The 14,296-nt window shown below is 46.8% G+C and overlaps 1 protein-coding gene across 2 annotated transcripts in view; it reads right to left on the bottom strand.

The window, feature by feature from the left end:
- Positions 1-14,022, bottom strand: part of RALB (RAS like proto-oncogene B) — an 88,182-nt gene extending 74,160 nt beyond the window's left edge. The window contains exons 1-2 of one of the 2 annotated variants that reach the window (XM_088473668.1): positions 13,808-14,022; positions 11,228-11,286 (exon numbers count right to left, since the gene is read on the bottom strand). The gene's annotated coding sequence lies outside the window, so the exon portion shown is untranslated. The remainder of the gene's footprint in view (positions 1-11,227; positions 11,287-13,807) is intronic. The other variant, XM_088473667.1, reaches the window with a different exon arrangement.
- Positions 14,023-14,296: the final 274 nt, after the last annotated feature.

Below are 14,296 nucleotides of genomic sequence, written 5' to 3' on the forward strand. Positions count from 1 at the left end.
GGGGAAGGGGGGTGGGGGGTGGCGTGTATCAGTGTATGAGTACAGTATGGGTGGGTATGAGGTGTTTAAAGGATGAGCCAGACACTGTGAATAGAATCCAACCTGTTTATTGGGTGAGGCACAATGCTTCCCAGGTGGTTCCGTTTGTGTGGTTGGGGGATGGACAGATGGTTCCGTGTGATCCTGGTCAGGGAGTGGGTGGACCCTTTTGAGGGGGCTCCTTGTCGTGCAGCCCTTACTTCTGCACGTCCCCTTTGCTGGACCTATGGTCTACAGTCTTAATGGACCAGGATGTGTGTGTTGTCAAGGAAGTCCCGTACAGTAGCAAATGGCGGCGTCCCGCACTGGTTGTAACAGTAACCTACCGGTAGGTCTGCTCTCCCTGGTTCGGTGCAAAGTTGGTATGTTCTCCGGTGTGGATCCGGTGGTTAATGACACCCTGCGTCCGCAGGGTGTCTGCTGGACGGGCGCCCGTCACTGCTCTGTGCTTTAGGGTGATGCGGAGGTCCGCGTTGCAGTTCCGCCCCACGTTCCCGTGGGGTTAGTGATGAGCACCAATGGTGTGTTGATGCAGCAGTGATGTGCGAGGGATGTAGGTTCTCCAACGCGTTTCGGCCTGAAGCCTTCATCAAGGAGTTACTGATTAATGGACTGAGAGGTGTTATATAGGTGGAGGGTGGGTGTGTGGGCAGTCTCAAGTGGGTGCATAGCCTATTGTGGCCGGAGGTGTTAATCTGAATTGGATACAAATGTGGAGGAGGGGGCGGTGTTGTTAACTGATTGACACGTGTAGCGGCCAACCAGTGTGCGTGTGTGACTCAGCTGTGAGAGAGGGGGGGTGCACGGGCATGGAGTTGGTGCCACGTGGTTATGGCCGGGCTGTGCAGGAATGTGCGTCGCCGTGGGAACGCTTGTCAGATCGGGTCTCCGTCTGACGTCACGTTCACACGTGGATGCAGTGTCCTATTGTGTGGGAGCGTTGGTGGGTCAAGTGGTCGGAAGGGTGTGATGCGCCGCGTGACGCGCGTATTGAGGGATCCCCTCAGCCACTGGGGTCACGTGGTGTGGGTGTTCCTATCAGAGGAGGGGGTTCCGGGTGATGACGCTAGTTACCATGGAGACGCCTTAATGATCGGGCATAGTGGGTTGAAACGGGCATTGTGTGCAGGGTGATTAGCGGTGTGTGCATATACGGGGAGGGGTTCAGCCGGAACACCCTCCCCTGATAGGAACACCCACACCACGTGACCCCAGCGGCTGAGGGGGATCCCTCAATATGTGCGTCACACCCTTCCGACCACATGACCCACCAACGCTCACACATGATAGGACACCGCATCCACGTGTGAACGTGACCTCAGACGGAGACCCGATCTGACAAGCATTCCCACGGCGACGCACATTCCTGCACAGCCTGGCCATAACCACGTGGCACCAACTCCATGCCCGTACACCTCCCCCTCTCACAGCTGAGTCACACACGCACACTGGTTGGCCGCTACACGTGTCAATCACTCAGTTAACAACACCGCCCCCTCCTCCACACCTGTATCCAATTCAGATTAACACCTCCGGCCACAATAGGCTATGCACCCACTTGAGACTGCCCACACACCCACCCTCCACCTATATAACACCTCTCAGTCCATTAATCAGTAACTCCTTGATGAAGGCTTCAGGCCGAAACGCGTTGGAGAACCTACATCCCCCGCACATCACTGCTGCATCAACACACCATTGGTGCTCATCACTAACCCCACGGGAACGTGGGGCGGAACTGCAACGCGGACCTCCGCATCACCATAACCCACAGAGCAGTGACGGGCGCCCATCCAGCAGACACCCTGCGGACGCAGGGTGTCATTAACCACCGGATCCACACCGGAGAACATACCAACTTTGCATCGAACCAGGGACAGCAGACCTACCGGTAGGTTACTATTGCAACCAGTGCGGGACGCCGCCATTTGCTACTGTACGGGACTTCCTTGACAACACACACATCCTGGTCCATTAAGACTGTAGACCATAGGTCCAGCAAAGGGGACGTGCAGAAGTAAGGGCCGCACGACAAGGAGCCCCCTCAAAAGGGTCCACCCACTCCCTGACCAGGATCACACGGAACCATCTGTCCATCCCCAACCACACAAACGGAACCACCTGGGAAGCATTGTGCCTCACACAATAAACAGGTTGGATTCTATTCACAGTGTCTGGCTCATCCTTTAAAAACCTCATACCCACCCATACTGTACTCATACACTGATACAAGCCACCCCCCACCTCCCTTCCCCAGCCGCCCTCCTCCCCACTCCATACACACACACCAAGGGGCGCACGTGTACCCCTTTCAGCATATACAAACAGGATCCGGTACTCCTGTTCCACGTGCAGCACCACTTTATCCCCCACCCCACCTTCCCCCCATTCGCCCCCTCCTCCCCCACACATCCATCAGATCCACCCACCAGAGCCTGGAGCGCGGACCACTCTGCTTACTAAACAAGTTGATATCCCAAACAGCGAAAAAGAAGTGGCCACTGGTAGAGGGCATACCAGTACGTGAACATTTATTTATATATCATTCTAAAAAGAAAGGAATACATTTCCTCAGATTTCTGTAAGCAGTAATATTATATTCTAGCAAATCCACTTTTATCATTTATTAATATAACAGTCACATTCTACATTCCACACAGACGGAAGAAAACAAGCAGTGGGTGTGGTAAAACTAGAAATGTAATTACTGTTATAGCCATTACTCCATCTTCCATATATTAAAAGCCAATGGCTGCCACCAGAACATCGGTTAGACAGTAACCAATGCCCGGCATGGAACGTAGGTCCTTCCTATGGTAGTGAATGAGGAAATGTATATTCATAGCCTCAGTTCCACATTAAAAACTTACAGTCAGATGTTCCAGGGCTTTTTGAAATTTTCCACAAGTTTGTACTCAGAATGAGTAACAAACCAAACAGCAGTGGTGTGCAGTTACCTTAATGTATGCAAGTACTCAGATAAAGAAATCTAAAGTAATGCGATAATGAGCTTATTTACGTCCAGATGATATCCAGCTAGTAATACGTACAACTACAGTAAGTCCTCGGCAATAAGTATACAAGGTTATATCTCTCCTCAGCAATAAGTACATGTGGAACTGTCAGAAGGAAGGGAGCGTCTCAATATCATGAATACATTATCTATATTTAAACATCTGCAGGTTTGTGTGGGTGTGTTTTCGCTGTCAGCACACAATTTATAGGGAAAGATAAAAATGCTGAACTATGGGCCTGATTCGGCAAGGATCGCAGTTGTTTATACGATATCGGGCGATTAATTTGCACATGCGCGAACCAGGTGCTGCAATGGCAGAGGATATGCAGACCCATGGCATAGTGATTGACAGGAAGTGCCGTTTGTGAGTGTTGACTGTGGGCCGGGGGGGGTCAGCCGAACACAGGCGTGCCAGTACGTCTCACCGGCATGTATGGTGTGCATAAATTATCCACTGCGATACTAGACACAGCCTGTGGTCTCATAGCATGCGGAGAAGCAAGCAATTCCTGAGTGAGGTCTGACCTGCCTCTACTGTGCATATGGGTCTGATGTTACCGATTACTTGGCCAACGTAGCGAAGACAAACGGATGTGGGTAAGGGGAAGTGGGCGTCCTTATGTCAGGCTGCGATCGCAATGCAAACAATTACATATTACTGCTGATATTAGCAACTGCATTGCGTGCGTATAAGCAGAATAGCGATCCATACTGAATCAGGCACTATATGTGGAATAATTTCCTTTAGGATAACTTTTCTTCCGCACTATGGGCCCGATTCAGAGCCGGACGCTCTTTCAGAGCGCTCGCTCTGAATCAGTGCATGCCTATTGTATTTTTAGAGTGGCCTCCTGGCCGCTCGCATAGCTGTGGGTGACCACAGACCATCGGACTTACCACAAGGGTCTCGTCGCAAGGTCTCGTTGCCGCAAGTCCCAGTGGACTTCTTGATCTTACAGAGCAAGAAGTCCACCCACTGACATCACTTGTGATGTTAGTGGGGTCGGCCCCAGACGGTAGGCGTTCCCATGTGAACGCCTCTGTCTGGGCAGCCACGGTCCCGGCCCGCCCAACAAAGGGGGCGTGCTGTCACTCAACATCGACAGCACGGCCCCCTTGTAGCGAGACCCGGAGCGACGGCTTGCATGCGCACTGGGCCAACATCGACCCGCTTGCGAGCGCACAGCGCTCGCGAGCAGGTCTGAATCAGGCCCTATTATTCAAAGTCAGTCAGGTCAAATGCCTGTACAAAAACGATTCTAAAGCTCATTTTAGGGATAAAACTGCCCATTTATTAATCAGGTTTTAGACCCAATAATTATTCATATCTTATCGCGGCAATAAGAAATAATGTATTATTGATGTTTAACAGTAAAGTGATAGCATTAACAATCACTTTACTTTCGTTTTCTAGGGACGGCCTGTGTTACTGCACATTTGTGGTCTGCTGAGGGCTCATGTGTGAGTAGACCGTTCCTGGAAAGAATTCTACGGTTCCCACTCCTGGTATTTATCCCAGACTGTAGCCTATAATGTCTAATGCCATCTAAAGATGGTGTTAGCTACAGGGGTCAAGCTCCGTAATGCATGGTAAATTCGGCAATATACAGGGCCACCGACAGCTGGCCCGGCCCAGGTGACAGGGGGTGTGGCCTAATCGCGGGAGGCATGGCCACACCGTCTTAAAAAAAAAGAAACATTTTTTTCTGCGCGCTGGGGAGGTGGGTGCTGTGTGCCCCTCAGCCCAGCGCACAGCTAATGGGGGGCGCGATCAGCGTGATGGCTCCCCTCATAGGCATAAGAGACTGCTCCGGCTACACACAGCGGCGTGTGCTGGGCTGCTGTGACGTAAGAGAGGGGGAGTGGTGCCAGACAAGGGCCCCTCCAGCAAGCCCGGGCAATTAGTCACCCTCCTCCCCTCCCTCTCGGCACCCCTGGCAATATAGCAACCGCAGCAGATAGCAGCGGCCCCCTTTACATACATTTGGGGATACTTAATAATTGCGATTATCCTGCAAATATTTGATAATTAGGACCCAAAAAGAAAATTACAACAAACTGTGTGACACAATGGATTGGAGGAAATGTGTATTCCGAATACATTATTATTATATTATGATATATCCAGTTAATAGCGCTCCCCATATTTTTATTGGTGGGTGGGTGACTCCCTGGACGAAGGTATAGTGGTTTACTAATACAAGTTTCTCCACTGGATATATACACTTGGGAACGCTGACCATTCTACCTCTTGGTGAAACTAAATGAAAGTAATCTTAGCCCGTCCATAATTTTAACACTTAAATTTTACACCTAAAATAAATTTTTCATCCTCAGTTGTATTTTATAGAAATCTTAAGAGTGAGTGAACATTTATTACATGTCATTTGTGCGTTTAAATATGATATTTGCAGACAAAAAAAATACCACATGTACTCAGGAAAGCCTACGATTTATACTTTGGTAAGCTACCCCTACCCCACAGGAATGTGGCAACTATCGGACTATTGCACTCATTTTGCACGCAAGCAAAATATTGCTGAAGATTTTTTCAAGACTCATGGCCTACTTTGTAGAGAAGGAGTTCCCAGACACACAGGCTGGATTTCACATTGGTCGGGGGGACCAGAGATCTAATCGCAAACCTGCGATGGATTATGGAAAAGAAACGAGAGTATCAAATGGACGCGTACATTTGCTTCATTGGACTACAGCAAAGCATTCGATTGCATTGATCACGACAAGCTATGGAAAGGTTTACTTTAGATGGGCATTCCAGAGCACCTGGAGAAACTGATGCGATCGCTCTACATGAGTCAAGAAGCCACAGTCAGGACAGCTTTTGGCAAAATGGATTGGTTCAAGATCGGAAAAGGCGTTCGACAAGGCTTTATTCTCTCACCAGCTTTATTAAATCTTTACTCTGAAATGATCATGAGTTGATGCAGTTTGGACGAGTATACAATTGGAGTAAAAATCGGAGGGAGGAACATCAACAATCTACGATATGCCGATGACACGACTGCTTGCTGAAAGTAGAAAAGACCTAGAATATCTATCCAGAAGAGTCAAAGAAGAAAGCGAGAGCATGGGACTGTACCTCAACATCAAGAAAACAAAGATATTGACTACGGCAAGTGACGATGCAGTCCTTATTGCAATCGATAATGAGGAAGTCGAATCGGTACGAGACTTCCTCTTTCTGGGTTCTAAAGTTTATCACAGTGGAGAATCATCTACTGAAATAAAGCGACGAATTGCACTTGGCCGCAATGCTATGCTAGGAATGATAAAGATATGGAAGAGCAACGATATCAGCAGCGCAACAAACGCATGGTTGGTCAATGCAATTGTTTTTCCGATCTTTAAGTATGCATGCGAAACCTGGACACTCAAGAAGGCAGATCGCAAGAGAATCGACGCTTTTGAATTGTGGTGCTGGAGGCGAATGCTGCACATTCCATGGATAGCAATGAATACGAACAAGGCAGTCCTAGAGCGGATCAAGCCAAAAATATCATCACCAAACAAGGACTCTCTTATTTTGGACATGTCATGCGGGCTAATTCCCTAGAAACAGCGCTAATGCTTGGATTCGTCAGCGGGTCCAGAAGAAGAGGACGCCAAAGAACTCGTTGGCTGGACACAATAAAGGCTGACACGAACATGCCCATAAATGACCTGAAGGAAGCAGTCAGAGAAAGAGAAGCTTGGCGTTCACTGATCCATAGTGTCCGAAATTAGATATCGATTAAACGGATAATCATCATCAAGTTACCCCTAGAGAAACTCTACATGACCAAAAGTACAGTGTTTGAAAGTTTGTGAACCCTTCAGAATTTTCTATATTTCTGCTGAAATTTGGTCTAAAACTACCTCAGAGGTCCTAAGAGTAGATATAGAGAACCAAATCAAACAAAGGAGACGAACAAAATTAGACTTGCTCATTTTTTTATTGAGGAAAATGATCCAATATCACATATCTGCGAGTGGCAAAAGTATGTGTACCTATGCTTTCAGTATCTGGTATGACCCCCTTGTGCAGCAATAACGGCTTCTAAACGTTTCCGGTAATTGTTGATTATTCCTGAACATTGGCTTGGAGGAATCTTACCTCATTACTTCATACAAAACAGCTTCAACTCTGTTGTGGGTTTCCTCCCATAAACTGCTCAATTCAGGTCCTTCCACAACATTTCCATTGGATTAAGGTCAGTACTTTGACTTGCCCATTGCAAAACTTTACATTTATTCTTCTTTACCCATTCTTTGGTCGAATGATTTGTGTGCTTTGGGTTGTTACCTTGCTGCATGACCAACATTCTCTTGAGATGCAGCTCGTGGACATATGTCCTAACATTTCCTGGGCTACATGCAGCAAAACAGGCCCAAACCATGACAGCACCACCACGTTTCACAGATGGTATGAGGTTTTTATGCTGGAATGCAGTGTTCTCCTTTCTCCAAACAGAACGCTTCTCATTTAAACTAAACTTCTCATAGCAAACTGCAGACGGGCAGCAATGTTCCTTTTGGAGAGCAGTGGCTTGCTCTTGGCAATCCTGCCATGCACACCATCGTTGTTCAGTGTCCTCCTGATGGTGGACTCATGAACATTAGCTAATGTGTGAAAGGCCTTCAGTTGCTTAGAGGTTACCTTGTGCTCCTTTGTGACTTTGCGAACTATTCGACGCCTTGCTCTTGGTGTGATCTTTGTTGGTCGACCACTCCTGGGGAGGGTAATAATGGTCTAGAATTTCCTCAATTTGTACACAATCTGTCTGACTGTTGATTGGTGGAGTCCAAAATCTTTAGAGATGGTTTTGTAACCTTTTCCAGCCCGATGAGCATCAACAACTCTTCTGAGGACCTTAGAAATCTCTTTTGTTCCTGGTATGATACACTTCCACAAACGTGTTGTGAACATCAGACTTTGATAAATCCCTGTTCTTTTAAAAAGACAGGTTGTCCACTCACACCTAATGGTGCATACACACGATCAGATTTTTTCTTCAGATATGGACGATAACGATTTAAAAATCGTTCAGTCGTTCATATCTGATGAAAAATCGTTCATATCTGACATGCCTGAACGATGGACGATCAACGATGCGCGTTCCCGTTTGTCAGATAACGATATCTGACATCTGATGGGTTTGCAGTCAGACTTGGACGATTCCATTCATTTTAATGCAGGTAAAAATCGTTCAATCGTTCAAATCGTCCAAATCGTTTAATCGTTCAGTCGTTCATCTGACAAATCTGACCGTGTGTACGCTCCATAACTGTCATACCATAGATTGAGAAAACCTGACTAATTTCACCTTCGAAATATCTGCTAAACCTAAAAGGTTCACATACTTTTGCCACCCACAGATGAGATATTGGATAATTTTCCTCAACATAAAAAAAAATGTCTAATTTTTTTTGTCTCATTTGTTTGATTTGGTTCTCTACCTACTTTTAGGATTTGAGTGAAAATCTGGAGGTAGTTTTATGCCAAATTACAGCAGAAATATAGAAAATTCTGAAGGGTTCACAAACTTTCAAGCACCACTGTATATGGATACCCGAATTTCACACATATGGGTATCCACATGCTTGTTGAACATTTCATTCTAAAACCATTGGCAATAATAAATTTCCCCCTTTGTTGTTGTAACAGCTTCCACTCTTCTAGGAAGACTTTCCATTAGATTTTAAAACATGGCTGTAGCTATTTGGATCAATTCAGTAACAAGAGCATTGGAAATGTTGGCACTGAAATTGGGCGAGAAGACCTGGCTTACAGTCAGCATTCCAATACATTCCACAGATGTTCAATGGGATTGACATCAGTCAAGTTCTTCCTTTCCAAACTTCAGCATTTTCATGCCTGAGGCACACAATTCTGTAGAATGTCATATACTGAAGCATTAAGACTTCCCTGCAATTGGAACTAAGGGGGCCCAGGCCAAACCATGAAAAACAGCCTAGCCCATTGTTCCTCTTCCACCAAATGTAACATTTGGCAGTGTAACATTCAGGTGGGAAGCATTTTCCTGCCATCTACCAAAGCCATTTTGTGTCAGATAGACTGCCAGATGGTAAAGTGTGACTCGTTAACTCCAGAGAATGTTTTTCCACTGCTGCAGAGTCCAATGGCGGTGTGCTTTACACCAAGTTAGACAAAGTTTGGCACTGCACATGACTGATCCTTGTGTTGTGCCTGCTCAGCCATGGAAACCCAAATGTATAAACACTAATTATAAGCAGGTAAACATACTTTTGGCTAAGTAATGAATCACCAAGGACCTACTTTAAGAGGACATTTTTACACAGAAAGAAGACACCACTCATCCAGATCAATGTACATATTCTCATTTAGTAGTTTTATTCCAGAACAATGTCCAATATTTCTGGAGCTTTGCCCGGGCCTCAGGTAAACTACCTTCATGTTTCCTATGTCTTCTCTACAACATCAGATGTGGTCAAAAGACCTTTAAATATAGTCTAACAGCCTCCTACTACAGTAGATGCAGAGCAACCAATAGATGTATAAAAAGAAAATTAATATATATTCAATCTTTTAGAAAACAGATCCATTAATTTCACGTTGTACGTACCAATACCCAATATGTATCACCCCCTCTCTTTGGAAAGCTTATTTCATGTATAATCTGACGTATTACATGTGGTACAGGACTATCCATTATCAGTATTAAATATATTGATCCTATATTTCTGTTAAACAATCTATTTTATTTTCCATATCCTCTGGTCATTTTAATAGGAATAATCCACTTAAGCCGGGTGCACACTGGAGCGATGTCTGGCCACTATGCCGTCTCGTAACGACATATCGCCTACATCGCTCAGTGTGTATGCATGATTGCGAGCTCCCACTGTAGCTAGCAGTTACCAGATTTGATGTGCTGCACATCAAACTTTGCGATATCACTAGCAGTCAGTGCATTGGTAGCATTCCCGCTAGGCTGTTTTAGCTAAAACAGCCTGCATGCATCGTCCCCACCCGCAGGCCGCAGTATCCGGCGGGTGTGGAAAATTGCGGTATAGCGATTACAGACATGAGCAATTGGGAGCAGCCTGGCATGTCCGGAAGTGCCAGGCACTTCCCCAAGAGTGGCCATGCCCCCCCTTTTTGGGCACGTGCGCGCCAGAATGCCCTTTCTCTAGGTCTGACGCCAGACCTAGAACGAACACTACAGTGGTAATGAATGACGAAACAGTCATCGTTCATTAAAGTCGCCCAGTGTGGACACACAATCACTGTGTACCCAAGCCTTACAATGTTAAAAATTTCACATTTAAAAAAGTTCATAATTTGTGTGTGTATTGTTTTATCCTGAATTATATCAATATTTATAAATGACATATGACAGCACACCCAACACTTGCAACCTATATACTGCACTAAGTGCTCATTTAGTACAACGATTAAAGAGAAAGATTGCATTACTTTGCACTGGACTAAAATATAAAATCCCATTTTAGAGTCTTCTAATTTTTGGTACAGTAATGTTTTTGGCTCATATACCTAAAAAAGTAAAATAAAAATACAGCAATGTAGTACTTTCAGATAATAAAATCACAGAACTGACAGATTCAGAAGAAGCTAAATTATCCACATATGCAGAAAGCACAACTGTATACACCATCCGATCTTTGATTTGATGCTTACTAGGCCCTGATAATTAAGGGGTTGGGTATGAGAGTTCAACAGTTAAAATGTCATCACTAACGACAGGGACACTTAGGGCCTGTTTCAGCAGTTTCCTGAAGTTCGGGAATCTGCGCAGGAGCCTGACCTGTACTGCGCATGTGCAGTACGGGTCCTGCGTGTTCCGTTTGGGGGCGGCGAAGGCCTCAGTTTCACCAGTGGGAGGGGGGACGGGGAGGGGGAAGAGGCCGGGATCTATCGGCTGACGGAGATTTCCTGGCACCTCTCTCATCTGCGATGGCCGGTCTGCAAGACCCCATGGTCACTCAGCCGGCCAGGAATCATGCAGATGATCCGATGCTGCGTCCGTTGAGGCATGACGCCTCTTGCTGCATAGACAGTATTGCAAAGCTGCTTGCCTGCAGCTTTGCAATTCCATCCACAACTGAATCACCCCCAGGGTCCATATTGTGACTGGCATCATTTTAATTATCATATTACCCACTATATACCATAATTAAGTGTCTTCAATTTCTTCTGCATTCAGGTTTGCTGTTGCCTGGACTGAAACCTATAATATTATCATAAAGAAAAAAGGGAAAGATACTTTGCAAAATACCCTTATTTAAAAATGTAATTACATTTATTACAATACACAGACACATTGTAGAAATGGTGAATACAACTTATGTCAATCTGCCTACTGTAACAAAAATAAATAACTCATCAGTTAAAACAGTCTGCTGCTTTCCTTCTGTGATCGTTAAGTGCCCTTGTGTTACGATGACAGGGGGGGGTCACTTAAAGACAGATACACGGGGAGGCACTGAGAGACACAGTCACACGGGGAGGGAACAGAGAGACAGAGACACAGTCACACGGGGAGGAAACTGAGAGAGACAGTCACACAGTCACACGGGGAGGGAACTGAGAGAGACAGTCACACGGGGAGGGAACTGAGAGAGACAGTCACACGGGGAGGGAACTGAGAGAGACAGTCACACGGGGAGGGAACTGAGAGAGACAGTCACACGGGGAGGGAACTGAGAGAGACAGTCACACGGGGAGGGAACTGAGAGAGACAGTCACACGGGGAGGGAACAGAGAGAGACAGTCACACGGGGAGGGAACAGAGAGAGACAGTCACACGGGGAGGGAACAGAGAGAGACAGTCACACGGGGAGGGAACAGAGAGAGACAGTCACACGGGGAAGACACAAAGAGAGACAGTCACACAGGGAAGACACTGAAAGAGAGAGACAGTCACACAGGGAAGACACAGAGAGACAGTCACACAGGGAAGACACAGAGAGACAGTCACACAGGGAAGACACAGAGAGACAGTCACACAGGGAAGACACAGAGAGACAGTCACACAGGGAAGACACAGAGAGACAGTCACACAGGGAAGACAGAGAGACAGTCACACAGGGAAGACAGAGAGACAGTCACACAGGGAAGACAGAGAGACAGTCACACAGGGAAGACACTGAAAGAGAAACAGTCACACAGGGAAGACACTGAAAGAGAAACAGTCACACAGGGAAGACACAGAGAGACAGTCACACAGGGAAGACACTGAAAGAGAGACAGTCACACAGGAAAGACAGAGAGACAGTCACACAGGAAAGACACAGAGAGACAGTCACACAGGGAAGACACAGAGAGACAGTCACACAGGGAAGACACAGAGAGACAGTCACACAGGGAAGACACAGAGAGACAGTCACACAGGGAAGACACAGAGAGACAGTCACACAGGGAAGACACAGAGAGACAGTCACACAGGGAAGACAGAGAGACAGTCACACAGGGAAGACACAGAGAGACAGTCACACAGGGAAGACACAGAGAGACAGTCACACAGGGAAGACACAGAGAGACAGTCACACAGGGAAGACAGTCACACAGGAAAGACACTGTAAGAGAGAGACAGTCACACAGGGAAGACACTGAAAGAGAAAGACAGTCACACAGGGAAGACACTGAAAGAGAAAGACAGTCACACAGGGAAGACACTGAAAGAGAGAGACAGTCACACAGGGAAGACACTGAAAGAGAGAGACAGTCACACAGGGAAGACACAGAGAGACAGTCACACAGGGAAGACACAGAGAGACAGTCACACAGGGAAGACACAGAGAGACAGTCACACAGGGAAGACACAGAGAGACAGTCACACAGGGAAGACACAGAGAGACAGTCACACAGGGAAGACACAGAGAGACAGTCACACAGGGAAGACACAGAGAGACAGTCACACAGGGAAGACACAGAGAGACAGTCACACAGGGAAGACAGTCACACAGGAAAGACACTGTAAGAGAGAGACAGTCACACAGGGAAGACAGAGAGACAGTCACACAGGGAAGACACAGAGAGACAGTCACACAGGAAAGACACTGTAAGAGAGAGACAGTCACACAGGGAAGACACAGAGAGACAGTCACACAGGGAAGACACTGAAAGAGAGAGACAGTCACACAGGGAAGACACTGAAAGAGAAAGACAGTCACACAGGGAAGACACTGAAAGAGAGATAGTCACACAGGGAAGACACTGAAAGAGAGAGACAGTCACACAGGGAAGACACTGAAAGAGAGATAGTCACACAGGGAAGACACTGAAAGAGAAACAGTCACACAGGGAAGACAATGAAAGAGAGACAGTCACACAGGGAAGACACTGAAAGAGAGATAGTCACACAGGGAAGACACTGAAAGAGAGAGACAGTCACACAGGGAAGACACTGAAAGAGAGATAGTCACACAGGGAAGACACTGAAAGAGAGAGACAGTCACACAGGGAAGACACTGAAAGAGAGATAGTCACACAGGGAAGACACTGAAAGAGAAACAGTCACACAGGGAAGACAATGAAAGAGAGATAGTCACACAGGGAAGACACTGAAAGATTGAGATGGGCACTGAGAGACAGACCGATACACACAAGGACGACACTGATAAGACAGTGTTAGCGCTGAGAGGCCGTTAGGGAAGCAAGACAGCTAGACGTGACCCGAAATCTTACACCCCACCCAAAGTTTCTGTGAGAGCTAAGTATATATTCAGGTGTCCTGTCCGGTCCCTCACCTCCGGGTGTTTCCTCTCCGCCTCTCCACGGTCCTCCTATGTTTCTTCTCCGGGCGCGGCCCCTCTTCCTGCAGCCGCTACGGCTCCCAGGCGGGGACAGTTATTTCCTCAACGCGCCGCTACAGAGCGGCTGCTGGACCAAACTATCTCTGTGCGCGAACACAAGCTTTTTGCGTATGTGCAGTCTGTTTTTGTTTTGTGTTTTTTTTGCTACCCGAAGGCATAGCTGGAACACTTGTTCTCGAATACCAGACCCTCCAACGTGACCCGTTCCATTAGGTAAAAAACGCTCTGCTCCTGGACTTCCCACCTAATGGATGATTGCAGACACCTGTGCTGAAACGCCTGTGTCATCATTAACCTAGTTCAGCACAGGTGACTGCAATCATACATTAAATGGGAAGTCCAGGAGCAGTGTTTTGTACCTAATGGAACGGGTCATGTTGGATGGTAGGGAATACGACTCCTCTCCAACGCTCCTGTGGACGC

The sequence above is a fragment of the Taudactylus pleione genome, unplaced genomic scaffold (assembly GCF_031769625.1).
Source record: "Taudactylus pleione unplaced genomic scaffold, aTauple2 ptg000138l, whole genome shotgun sequence".
NCBI classification, from domain to species: Eukaryota; Metazoa; Chordata; class Amphibia; order Anura; family Myobatrachidae; genus Taudactylus; species Taudactylus pleione.